At 47.2% G+C, this 13,458-nt stretch overlaps 1 protein-coding gene across 1 annotated transcript in view; it reads right to left on the reverse strand.

The window, feature by feature from the left end:
• Positions 1-726: 726 nt before the first annotated feature.
• The window catches only part of DNAJC15 (DnaJ heat shock protein family (Hsp40) member C15), a 99,500-nt gene continuing 86,768 nt past the window's right edge, over positions 727-13,458 (reverse strand). Inside the window, exon 8 of the transcript XR_003967915.2 lies at positions 727-771. The gene's annotated coding sequence lies outside the window, so the exon portion shown is untranslated. The remainder of the gene's footprint in view (positions 772-13,458) is intronic.

The following is a 13,458-nucleotide window of genomic DNA, read 5'->3' on the forward strand; positions in this document are numbered from 1 at the left end:
CAGGGCAATCACTGTTAGTCATAAAACTCCTGGAAGGACCTCAGGCCTGCAGAAGATCACAAAGATCAAAAATGTTTAAATGCCATGATCTCCATTTATAGACCTCACTAAGTGCTTGAGTGTCAGGTGGCTAGGCTCAAAATCCATGCCACCCCCTCAGCCACAGCCTGTCTGTGAACATCAACCATCAGCTCCACAGCCTGGCCCCTGAAGGGCCAGCGTGCACATGGGATACCACACTTCCTTTTATACACATATTTCCTTCTGGAAGCAGAACCATGAGAAAATTTTGTCCGTCTACCTCCTGGAAGGTTTTGTGGGAATGTGTGCTCTTTTCAAATATAGGGTGACTTTTCCTATGAAGCTCTTGTGAGGAAATAGGATCAGAACTGATCCGTCATTCTCTTTCATTGTGTCTTCTAGCCCCTTCTCTTGGTATCCCATCCCTGTATCACTGTGACCGAAAAGACATTGGCCTTAAGATCCTAAGTCTAGGAAGTTAGGCTTCCCGTCGGGTTTGCTTCCCTCCAAAACCTCCCAACAGATGGCAAAGAAGGACAACGGGGAAGACTAGTTTGGGCTTCTGCAAAGATAGCCACTTGTCCATCATTTGACCTCGGAAGAACCTTCTCCCAGTATTGATATTGACCAGTCAGTTGAGCCCTCGGTAAGAACAAACACATATAAAACTCACTGTAAAAAAGTAGATGAGAATGCAGAATACCAGCAGTCACAAATGAGACACGAACATGACGGCATCCTTGGACATCACTGCACAAAAGGGAAAAGACAATTGGAAATTATAACGGCATTCAGTGGCACATATCTATTGAGTCTACCGTGCGCTGACCAATATCCGAGGCCATGCAGGTAGAAAGGGACACACTTGATAGAAAAACACTGATGCTGACCTTGAGGACCTCAGGGATAAGTGGGAATACAGAAAAACGAATGTTTCTGCGGCACAGCGGGGTGGCGGGAGCCAGACGTTGTTTAACAACACAGGTGGGAAGGAAATCGTGCGAGCGCAGAGAGAGATACCTGATCATTTTCAAAGCAACCAGGAACGGTTTCTCAGAGGATGTTTATCACTTAGGAATTTTAGAGGACAGGTTAGTCTAACAAACCAGTCGTGTGTGTGGCATATCTGGCTCCGTGAGCAGGCAGTAGTGTTAAAAGTCAAATCGGCCTGGGTTTGAACCCGGGCTCTGACCCACTAGCGGGATTTGCCCTGAGCAAATCACTTCGCCTTGCTGACTCTCTACTTCTGAATCTGTAGGATGGGCAGAGTACTGCGTATCTCCTAGAATTCCTATGGGGATAAAATACCACCATACGTCCAAGATGCTCACTACCGTGCTCGGCACATTCTAGACTTCCAACACAACTTCTGTTCTGTTTCCCACTTTGCGCTTCGGTTCTTAAACTGAGTGGCGGACCACATTCGCGAGAGACCGAGTCCTGAAGGAGAGGAGACTATTGATTTTCACTGCTGCTACCAGTCTGTTGGCAAACGTCAGGACTGCGGTGCTGAACTCCAGAAGGGCAGACTTGGGGAGCTGCAGCTGACCCTTGAGGGGACAGCTGGGGGTCCACCAGTTCTTCTAAGTCATTCAGACTGGACTCATCGGAGTGCTGAGGGCCAGCACCCGAGGTGGTCAAGACAGAGCTCTCCAGGCCAGTTAGTATCACTGGAGGGGGTTCGGCTCTGGCTGGAGTCCACAGCATCGAAAAGCAACACTTATTCAATACTACATATTAGGGTTGCCAAACTTAGCACATAAAGACACCCGATGTCCAGTTACATTTGGACTTCATAGAAACAATGCATGTTTTTTCAGTATAAGTATGTCCCAAATATCCCATGGGACATACTTCTATTAAAAAAAAAAGTCCATCGTTTATCTGAAATCCAAATTTACCTGGGTGTCCTGTTTTTATGTCCCAAATATTTCATGGAACATACTCAGGCTGAAAGATTATCTGTTGTTTATCTGAAGTCCAAATTTAACTGGGTTCCCTGTATTTTATAGCCGGCAAGGCTACAACATACATATACACAGGCCTAAAAGAAAGAGATATGGTTCTGTCTGCTATAACCCTGCCGTCCAAAGCAGAGAATCGCCCTGAGGAAAAGTCCAAACTTCTCCATCTGGCATTCCAGGATTTCCGCTATCTGCCCTACTCTTTGCCAGCCCTTTTCCTACTCCTTCCCAGTAAAGCAATTCCATTCTAGCCTGGGCAGTCTCCTTCCTGAGCCCTGAACATGTACAAAACAGCCTGCTGTCCCTCACACGGGGACATAAATTTGTAGCGTTCTCCCTCCTGCTCACGGGTCCACATCTCAGCCATGCGTCCCAACCTACTCAAATCTCCCCCTCCTCTATGTGTTCCAACATAATCCCTTCCCAACACTCCCTGCCCCCCCCCCCCCCCCGCCACCCTGAGGTCACCTTGAGGTCACCCTCTCCTGCGTGGAACTCAGGGAACATCTGCTTTCTTCCTCACTCATTTGGCCTTGGGTTGCCTTGCCAGGTGATTTTCCTATTCCTTTGTCAGCTATGAACTGGTGACTCTAACTCTACAGGGCAAGAAATGACTCATTCCCTTTTCTTCTACATCTGCTCTGAGCCCCTCCCTCCCCCCCTTGCCCAGCTGGTGGGAAAAGTAATCCCAGTGACCGAGTGGATTTCCACCACAGGACCATACGTGATTCCCAGGCTTGTTAGCACAGACGCACTGGGGGACAGGGTGGGGCAGGGGATAGATGCTGACTCCGGTCAGTCGTCCAGTCTGCAAACACACCCTGGTACACGCAAATGTCGCCTCCCAAACCACACGGTAGGTCTGGCAACACCTCTTTCCATGGGAGATTGCATTAAGACTACTCAGCCTTTAAGACCAAGCTGATGAAGCATTTTCTGACTTCTTCAGAAAGAAGCCAACACCCACACAAGTGCCTGTAGACCCTCCCTGGTACCCCATCCTCCCTCCCTCCTTGCTGCATTGCCCATTGCTTCCACTTTGCTCACTCTGCTCCAGCTACCCTGGCCTCTTTGCTCTTTTTCAAACATGCCGTGCATGCTCCCTCCTCATGGTCTCTACCCTTGCCGTTCCCTCCGACTGGAAGGTTCTCCCGCCTGTTATTCACACAGCGCCCTCTCTCTCCCCTGCCGGGTCGTTGCTGGCAATGTTCACTCTTCAGCCAGGTCTGTGCTGACCTCCCTATTTATAATTGCAGCAACCTTCCCAGCCACCCCCATTCCTGTTCCTGCCTCACTGTTCTCCTTCACACTTGTCACCAGGTAACGCTCATCAGCTTCTCTTATTTGTTGTTTATTGGACCCCATACTGGACTATAAACTCCCTGAGAGCAGGAATTTTTCAATCTGTTTCGTTTCACTGCTGTAGCCCTAGTCCCAAGACATAAAGATAATCAACACATTTTGTTGAGTGAACAAATGATTTTTTTTTCAATATGTTCACAAAACATTATACAAAATCTGTAACCCCACCTAGTTTATTTTCTGGTGTCCGTAGGTTGTACCCCCCCCCCAACAGAGCCTTCAGTTTTCTCTAGTGAATGAACAACGAATGTGCCAGGGAATTGAAGCAAAGGAACTATGTCACGGTCCTTAATGTACGGCAGGTACTTGGCAAATACTTGCTGATTAAATAAAAAAGGAAAACGCCAAAAACACATGCACAATTAGAGAGGATCAAATAGGGAATCCTGGAGAAAACCAGCGTTGACCTTTGCAGAGGGCAAAGGCACCACAGGACGTAGCTACATTCTCCAGTAGAGGTGTAGACAGTGTGTTGAACCGTCTATCTCCTGCTGCTCCCTCCTTTCTGTTGGCGTGCCCTCCCCCTAGTGTCACACACACAGGCTCTAGCCAGAGTGGCTGGGCGCAGCCCCTGGCAGTGGAGGAGAGTGAAGTTAACTGGCCCCCAGGGGGATTGAACCCAGACTTTGGCCTCATTAGCACCAGCTGCAACCCACCAGTCGCACACAGACTCCACAAAACAAAGAGAGATCACAGGATGGTTGGGCCAGGCCCATGAATAAACCAACACACCCGTAAAGAATGAAATATTTACACGAGCCACAGGATTTAGCAAGACTTCGTGAGGAGAGCATTGAGTGGGAAAGGGAGAGCATCAGGGTTCTTTCCTCTCAACCAGGAAAGGCAACGCCCCCGCTGTGTGTTTTGAAAGTAGGCACCAGGTCTCTTCAGTCTGATAGCCCCAGCAATTTGCGACGGGGTTTTGCTGCTGTTGGTGTTCTTTAGATTATTAAAATACCTTTCTTTTCTGTTTTAAGAGAAACTGATTGCAAACACCTTGGGTGCAAAGACGCTTAATTTTCTCCTAGTTCAATGCCTTTGTTGATGAATAAGAAAGGCCCATTACGCTATTTCTTTTCTTATTAAATTTTTTAAATGTTTATTTTTGAGAGACAGAGTGCAAGTCAGGGAGGGGCAGAGGAAGAGGGAGACACAGAATCCGAAGCAGGCTCCAGGCTCCGAGCTGTCAGCACAGAGCCCGACGCAGGGCTCGAACTCACGGATCTCAAGATCATGACCTGAGCGGAAGTCGGACACTAAACAGGCTGAGCCACCCAGGCACCCCTCATTACACTATTTCTTAAGAACAGTTAACCAACCCTTTCTCACACCTCGGCCTTTAGGAAACTTGCAGCTTCCAGAAATCACTGTAGAGTCAGGGATCCTGCAGCAAATGAAGGCGGGGTGGGCAGGTGGTCTATAGACTCACTGAAAGAGAAGGGTTGCGCTTTTCCCCACCCGTTTATTTGCCTGAAAGCTGTTTAAAGAACGTTGCCACAGCCCTGATGACACTTCTAGGTGATTTTCTCAGTCACATCCTCCTTGCAGAGCCTGAGACAAGGATTATAGTACAGCTATTTTCTTTGGGAAGTAAAACCCTAGAGAGGTGGGGGTGAGAAGAAAAGGGGAAGAAGGGCAGGGAAGACAAGAAGCAATGTGATGCCATGGCCACCAGAATGGCTTCTTGGTGGGTGGCCAAAGACACGGGCTGCTCTGTGGTGTGTCCCCTCAGCCTGAGGAACGGCTGTAGGTTTGCCGGGAGACGCCACCGCTCAGAGACAGAATAGGTTCCCCATCTCCAGTTACCTGAGTCCACGTTCACTCCCGGGGAGGCAACATCCCGCTCTTCTGAGTGTCTTCTGGTCCCTGAGCAGCCACTCCGGAAACCAGGTCCCATGCCCCTGGCTGTAGCATGACATCTAAATCCTGGAATAGACGGCATCTGGAATGAATGTGCTCCACAGTGAGGCTGTGAGGCTTAGGGCCTCAGCTTGGCAAGGGGTCCATTCCAGAGCTTGGCAAAAGCAGCGATGCCGTTGGTGGGGGATGTGGGGACGGGCGGCCTCTTCAGAAACAAGGTACTCCTGAAGCACATCTGAGGGCGCCTCCGATGTTTGTGTCCCATACAGGGGGGATCTCAAAGAGTTCTTCCTACTTCCAAAGTAGGTGCACAGTTTCTTCACAGAACACTTTTTTTGAAATCCGTTGTCATCCCTTTTGGCTAATTTGTTCGCTTAAATCCAAGTCGGGACTCAGTTTCACTTGGAACGATTCTGCTACCTTCCCCTTCTTAGGCCCACGTTGTTTCGCACTTTTTCAATACCGTATTCCCAAATTCCTCTTGCTTTTGCCCAAGCGACACCTTGTTTTACTCTCCCACCCAGGCCCTTTCCTCAGCAGAGGACTAAAATTCTCCGAGACTACACCTGAGAACCTGGGTTTCAAGATGGTGACTTTGAACGATACACAAGCCTCAAGAAAGATCGTTCGGCCTGTCAAGGTAGCAGTTGCAATTAAGTTGGCTCCCATGGGAAACGATTCTGAGATGGGAGATGGGGAGAACGAGACTTGGAGGCAGCCCCTCCAGGTTCACGGTCTGTCTCTCGTCATCATTGTCGTAGTGTTCCCTGAGGCTTGAGTGCCCCACTTCTCACTTGCAGAGACTGGCGTCACAGGTAAGCACAGCATCTCTGCGAGGTGCTGGTGAGATGCTACAATGACATTTTAATCCACTGACGTCCAAGGCTTCCAGAGAACTCGAGATGTAAGACGAGAAGCGGTTTGGATCCAGTTAGCAGTTTCTTTCAAAAAGGTGATAGAATATGCATATTTTCCCAGATGGAACGCAGGCATGTTCCCACCATTTTCCACAGATCATTGATTATTTTGTACTTGAACGCAGCTAAGGTAAGGGTGTGTGTGGGGGGGGGGTGTGTACATGCACACGTGTGTGAGGGGTTATGAGGCCACAGAATGAGGCAGGAATAAGATCTGAAAAAAGTCTCCACCCCAGCCCCGTGACAACACAAAGGAAATCAATGCAATGCAGTAGGTTATTTTAGAGGCAGCCGATGAATAGAAATCTCTCCGCCATCGCCCTGTGCTCAGAAGAGACAGGGACCCCTCCTGCCCTTTCGCTGTTCTGCCTCCAAGACCCATTGTCATGCTTTTTTCGGGAGAAGTTGAAAATTAATTTGGTTTCCCTGCATCTTGTCCTATTTTTGTCTAAGTGCGAACTGTTCACTCAAAAATAAAAATAAAGGATCACGAGAGATGCATGCAACTGCCTTTTCTACGTAAGGATGAAAAACTGGTTATGAGGGAGGTTAATGTTGTTATTCCAGAGAGATAACCCCGGTTGCTATGGCGAGGAATCTTCTGTCAATCACCCCGATGAAGTTGGCTCTTCTTGTAAGAACAGCCTCGATCAGAGCTACAGTTTGAATATATTTGCCGCTGAGCTTTGACTCAAATGTTTAACTTAGTGGACAGGTCTGTGTTTTAGCAATTGGAATATTGTAGACTTTAAACGTGATGCCTATAGAATGTGGCTGAGTGAAACCTCATGCTCTCAGAACGGGCCAATTTAACCACCAGGCCGGAAATTCTTCAATCTCTGAAAAAGCGTGTAAGGATTTGGGCAAGAATAGAGCTAACCGTTGACCAACGGAGGAAAAGACCCAAAGAATATGTTACAAGATGTGGTGTGATTTGGTTTGTAGAATGGGAGTTCTTCTTCATGGATTAGTTGATTGATTTTTTTTTTTTTTTTAATTTCAATGGTTTTGATCTGTGGTGTTCATGGCTTAATGATCTGCCATTCCTGCTGAAATTTATTCAGGCAATAATCCACAAGAAATTGGTTGTTTTCAGCGGTTTATGACTTGTTATTTAACATTTAACAGAATGGCTATTTATTTTGGAAACAACCAATTGTGAGAGGTTTATTGCTATTGTAAACCATAATCAACTGCTTGTATCATTGCTAGTTTTGCACGAGATAAAATGGGCAGCTGCGAGGGGAAATTGTTGAGTAGCTTTAAAACATTTGCATCTCCCATCGTACAGGGGAGCCACTTCACCTTGGAGTTCGCCTTACATTCGCGGCAACTATGCACTTGCCTTTGGTGCAAAATATTTGGCCTTCCGGTTAAAATCGGATCCGAAAAAGATAATGCTCCAGAAGGTCTCTGCGATGTTTTTTTTTGCAATCACTTACATGGAAAAAGAAGATACGATTTGGAGGAGCTAGGACAATGCTGTAGATTACATTTTGTTTATCCCAGTATCATAGTAGGAATTAAGTTTCACGGCATCTCAAGAAACCCAAGCGTTTGAGTAATTTATTCCACCAAACCCTCAGAGAGCTCCCACTGCCACCAGGGTTTCTGCTTTGGCTCTTGCTGTTCCACTTGCTGTAGATTCACTGCAGGGACTAAAACTGCGGACCTGATTAGATCTCTGAGCGGCACTCAGTTTGGAGCCCCGGCCAGCGCATGTGGCCGTAGGTGACAATTTAGAGAGAACACTGTGTGCATTGAAGCCACCCAGACTCTCTGGGGCAAGTCTGGTCTGAGTTGTTTGGAATTTCTTTTTTTTTTTTTTTTAATGTTTATTTATTTTGAGAGAGAGAGAGAGCACGTGCGTGAGAGCAAGCAGGGGAGGGGGAGAGAGGGGGAGAGAGAGAATCTTAAGCAGGCTCCACATTCAGCCTGAAGCTTGACCCAGGACTCAATCTCATGACCCTGAGATCATGACCCTCAGCCAAGATCAAGAGTCAGATGCTTAACCGACTGAGCCACTCAGGAGCCCCTTATTTGGAATTTCTGATGGGAACCAGAGAATCTGGGAGCTGGGGCCATGGAGGGGAGTGAGGGCCTCAAGGTCCCCAGCAGATAGGGGTCCTGGGGCAATGAAACTTCGTGAGGGTGAGCAAATCACGGCATCTCTCTGAGCCTCAATTCCCACCTTCAAAAATGGAGACGATAATAATAATACCACCTCTCCTACTATAAAAGGGTTACCCTAAGAAACAAAGAGTAGGGTAATAGATCAAAAAATAGATTATGAAAGGGCTAGGATTTTAAATGCAATGCTATAATTATAAACATTTTATTTGTAGTTATTCTGCATGTTTCCAAGCAGACTAAATCAGTTAAACAGCCACAAAGATTTTGTTTCAATACAATTGATATATTTGAAAGTTTGTTTTGTGATGGGACCTCCTCACCCAGAAGGTTTCCCCAGCAAGAGCCCATGTACACTATTTCTCTTTAGGAAAAAGGGCTGTCAGAAGGAAGGGCGCATTTTTATCTCCTGCCTGGGAAAGAGGAACCATTTGCTGAGGTGCAGCCCCCTTCCTGCTCCTGCAGCAAATGTCTATCAAGGGTGTGGTGGAGGTTGGGGAGTGGCATGGGTTTTATTAGTAGTTCCAGACCACAGTCCCCAGAGGGGCTTTGAAGACTCCAGGGACACAAGGAGCCAAAGAGTGATAGGCAAGGGAGGAGGGAACAGAAAGAGATTCACGGAAAAAGACAAAAATACACAGAGATAGAGAGAGAGAGAGACAGAGAGAGAGAGAGAGAGAGAGAGAGAGAGAAGGAGAGGAGGCAGCTCTTTGGGTCCCCCCCAGGTTGCTGACTGAGGCCCTTATTAATAGCTGCTGGATGTGGGGGCACCTGGGTGGCTCAGTTGGTTAAGTGTCCAACTTTGGCTCAGGTTATGATCTCGTGGCTCGTGGGTTCGAGCCCCGCGTTGAGCTCTGTGCTGACAGCTCAGAGCCCGGAGCCTACTTCAGATTCTGTGTCTCCCTTGCTCTCTGCCCCTCCCCTGCTTGGTCTCTCTCTCTCTCTCTCTCTCTCTCTCAAAAATAAATAAGCATTAAAAAAAATTTTAATAAAAAAAATAGCTGCTGGATGTGAAGGGAAAGGAGGAGACAAGGCAACAAAAAGAAAACTGGAGAGTGTGTTTGTTTTGAGTGGGATTGCTGTAAAAGACAAAATCATTTGCAAAAATGACAGACTTATAATTAAAAAAAAAAATCCCTCCAAACCTCCATAGCTTAAACCAAGAAGTGTAAAATGCTATGAGAAGCCTGGCAGCGTCCTCGTGCAGGGGGCACGCAACGGAGACTTAGCACAACTGCCCTGTGGGCAGAGGGCTGGGGCTTTCAGGATCCAGAAACCACCCCCAGGCCCAGCACCTTCTCATCCCTGTCCCACAGGAAAGGGGACCAAAGTCATAACACAACACGGATGCCAAGGCTCCTTGATCTTTTATTATCCTGAAGATTTCTAGAGCAAAATAACAGTAATTCCCATCTTGTATTAGCATATCTGATGTGCCGAGGACTGTCCTAAATGTTTTTCATGCATTATCTCATTTATTCGTCATACAACCCAGGGAGTAGGCACTATCACTGCTCTCATTTCACAGAAGGGATCACATCTGTCTGAACATATTCTTAACCACTCTGATACATATATATCAGATATATATAAATATATATATCTGTATAATATATATATGTGTATATATCTGTATATAAATATATATATATCAGATATATAAATATACATATCTGTGTATAAATATATGTATATATCAGATATATAAAAAATATATATGTATATATTTAAGGAATTTTAGAAGAAAAAAGTCCCATAACACTCTCTCTCTCTCTCTCTCTCTCTCTCTCTCAGGAATAAAGAAACATTAAAAAAAAAATTTTTTTTTAATTGGGGCGCCTGGGTGGCTCAGTCGGTTAAGTGTCCGAATTCGGCTCAGGTCATGATCTCACAGTTCGTGAGTTCAAGCCCCGCGTCGGGCTCTGTGCTGACAGCTCAGAGCCTGGAGCCTGCTTTGGATTCTGTATCTCTCTCTCTCTGCTCCTCCTCCACTCATGCTCTTTCTCCCTCTCTCTCTCAGAAATACATAAACATTAAAAAAAAAATTAGAAAAAAGTCCCCTAACTCACGCATGCAACCTATTTTTCCATAAGCCCAATGATAATAAGCTTATACCATATACTCCCATTTTTTTCATACATCATCATGTCATCGTTATTACAGCGTCTCCCTCACCCCTAAATGAAAGATATTTGGCATGAACATTATTTGACTGTCCTACATAAATTTCCTTGGGGTCTGCATTAGGTCTGTGCCAACCCAATGAATGTTGGCTGGGTACTTCCAATGTCAAGTACTGTGCCAGGTCCTGGGTAAGCACAGGGGGCCCCACCGCTAACACATGTCTCTACATGAGGCAGCCTCTGCCCCTCCTGGGCTGCAGAGCACAGTCCAGATCCTAGAACCGTGAGCATGATGGTCAGGACTAGATTGAAAGTTGCCTTACTTTTGTTTTCCTAGGAAGCAGCCAACAACAAGCAGTACAAAGGACATAAACAAGACAAAAATGCAGGAGGTTAACTGGGGCTCCCCATACCTCTGCCTATTTCTCACAGGGCACACCCAGTGTTTCCGGATCCTGCCAGCCGGTGTGGATTTGAGGTCCACCAGGATGAAGAAGCACAGAACTACTGCCTCACTGCCTTTGTACTCCTAGCCTCATCAGCCACCAGAAAGATGGATGTGACCAAACAAGGCAGTAATCCTGACACTCAAGGGTTTTTTCAAGGGTTAGGCCAGCATGGTCCAATGGAACTTTCTGCAATGATGGAACTATTCTGTATCTTTCCTGTGCAAAATGGTAGCCACTAGGTGCAGGTGGCGATTGAACACTGGATATGTGGCTAGTGCACCTGAGAAAATAAATGTTTAATTGTATTTAATGTTAAGTAACTTAAATTCATATTTTAACAACCATTGGCCATTGGCTACCATATTGGACTGTGCAATTCTAGGCTTTGAGATTTCAGGTGGGTCAGTGCTGGAATAGTCTTCCCTCTGTTCAATTCTTCTCTCCATGCCTCTTGGGGACCCTCTGTGGGCAGACGTGAATCGTGTCCTTATGTTTTTATACAATCCTGATTTTCATAGTAGGTCAACTTTCCTTCGCTCTGTGTGCAAGCAGCCAGGAGGCAGAGTCGAAGAGCTATGCAAATCAGGCAGGCCCTTTCTTGCAAGCAACCGGAACGAACTCAGGCTGATTTGAGCAGAAAATAAACTCATTACGAGGATATCAAGAGGCACACAGAATCACCAGGAAGGCAGCGGAACCAGGTTCAGGGGCCTGCAGCCAGGACAGTGCCTTGGATCAAATGGGGAGGTGACAGTCTACATTACAGATACTGCTAACGTCAGTCACTGGGTGCCACCAGTCAGGGCCGTTACCAGCGCTTGCCCTCAAAAGGTCGTCCTTCCGCAGCTACTACCAGCCCCTACGTTGTCATAACTCTGGGGCGAGTTAGAGGTCTGCCCACCTGCCAGTTGTAAAGAAGGCTGATGGAGCAAGTAGCTGCCATTTTCAGCTTCTCCAAGGGCAGGCAGGATTTGCCCGAGCTCAGGGAATTCAACAAGGCTAGGAAGGAGGCTTGGATGCTCGGTAACGAAGACAATGGACATCCTTCACGACCACCACACAACACGTATCCAAATCTCCACTGAGGCCAGAAAGCCCTGCAGTCCCTCTGATTCGGTAAAGCCCATCTGTGAGTCTAGCCAGGCCAACAGAGCCCGTGTAGCCAGATCTGACTGTATCGGCCTCCCCGCAGAATCGCTTACCCTGAAGGGCACTCGGGTGTGATGCCATAGGGGGACAGTAAAGGATGTCACATAACACAGCCCTTGAAACGTATTATGTCCGCTCTGAGGATACTGCTGAGGACACTGTTCATGACCCCTAAAAGGGTTGGGTTGGCTGCTATAAGGCTTAGGGCTGAAGCCGTGGCCCATCTGAAGCCTAAGTAGAAGACCCCAGAGTATGTATTCTACGCATAAACCTCATTCTTCTTTTTTTTTATTCCCTCTCTACCCCTTATTTCCCTGTGCCCTGATTTTGTCACCTACTTTAAAGTATGTGGCTTATTTTACATTTTAATTGTATATTTGAAATCCACCTTACCTCCCTCTTAGAGGACGTCAAAATTAAAAATATACAATAATGAGAACTCACAATTATGTCAAGAGGTCATTTCAATATGCTAAGGATACACAAAGAAGCACCAGCGGGCTCTGCCTGGTGGGGTGGGTGAAGGAGGGGCAGTGCTGGGGAAGGCTCCTGAGAGGTGATGACCTTTGAAGGATGGAGAGGTAGACACTTATTCGCAAAAAGGACAAGGCAAGGGAGAGCCTTCCAGGCAGCATGAATAAAAACCAATATTTAATTTTGTTGTTCGGCCTTTTTTTTCCTTCTAAAGAATTGCTGTTGCGGTCCGGAGGTGAGTTTGCAACGCACAGGCTCCTGGATGGTTTTCTTTGACTCAGGTTCTTGCCTTCCACGGTTTTCCTATTTCCAGGGGCCCTCGGAACAGAGTGGGAAAGGACTCTGAGGCTAAATTAAGAGGCTATCTGTTGGCCCTGTTTGGATTCCATCTGCCCCATTTGGCCGCCATCCTCTTGACAGGTGGGCCTGGCACGGCACTCAGGCCTTTTGGCTAATCGTGGGCAGCTCTGAAAAGGCCTGTTCACTCACTTCGGAAGGAAACACCCAAATAAATCCACCCTTTTGGGGAGATTTAGCAGCCAAAGTAGCTTTCCGGAGAGCAAGTGGTGCCAGACCTATTTAATTTCCTTGTCTGCTAGAATGAAAGGACACAGAGATAAGGAAGCAACAACAGATGCAATCTCCAAGGGCTGCAGGAGAGCTTTCAACTCGGCCCCGTGGATACTCCCATCAGCAGAGCAAAATGGCAGGCGTGCAGCGCAGTGAAATATGGAGCCGGGTCAAGTGGAGCTTGATGACCAACGTGCCTGAGGCCCACACAGAGAGCCCAAGTTCCATGCCAGGATCAAAGTGGGAAGCTTCAAAGACTCTCCTGAGACTGGAGGGCTCCTTTCTTTGACAACTTGGTGACCCTGATGGACCTCCAGCAGGCTACAGAGGGTCTCTCACATGCGGGGTTGGTGTGGCTACAGGGACCCATTGGTGGTAGGGAGCACCTTCCGTGGGAAGCAACACCTGTGTTTTAAAGAGCCTGGCCTTGGTTGTCTTG

Source organism: Lynx canadensis, chromosome A1 (genome assembly GCF_007474595.2).
Source record: "Lynx canadensis isolate LIC74 chromosome A1, mLynCan4.pri.v2, whole genome shotgun sequence".
Lineage (NCBI taxonomy): Eukaryota > Metazoa > Chordata > Mammalia > Carnivora > Felidae > Lynx > Lynx canadensis.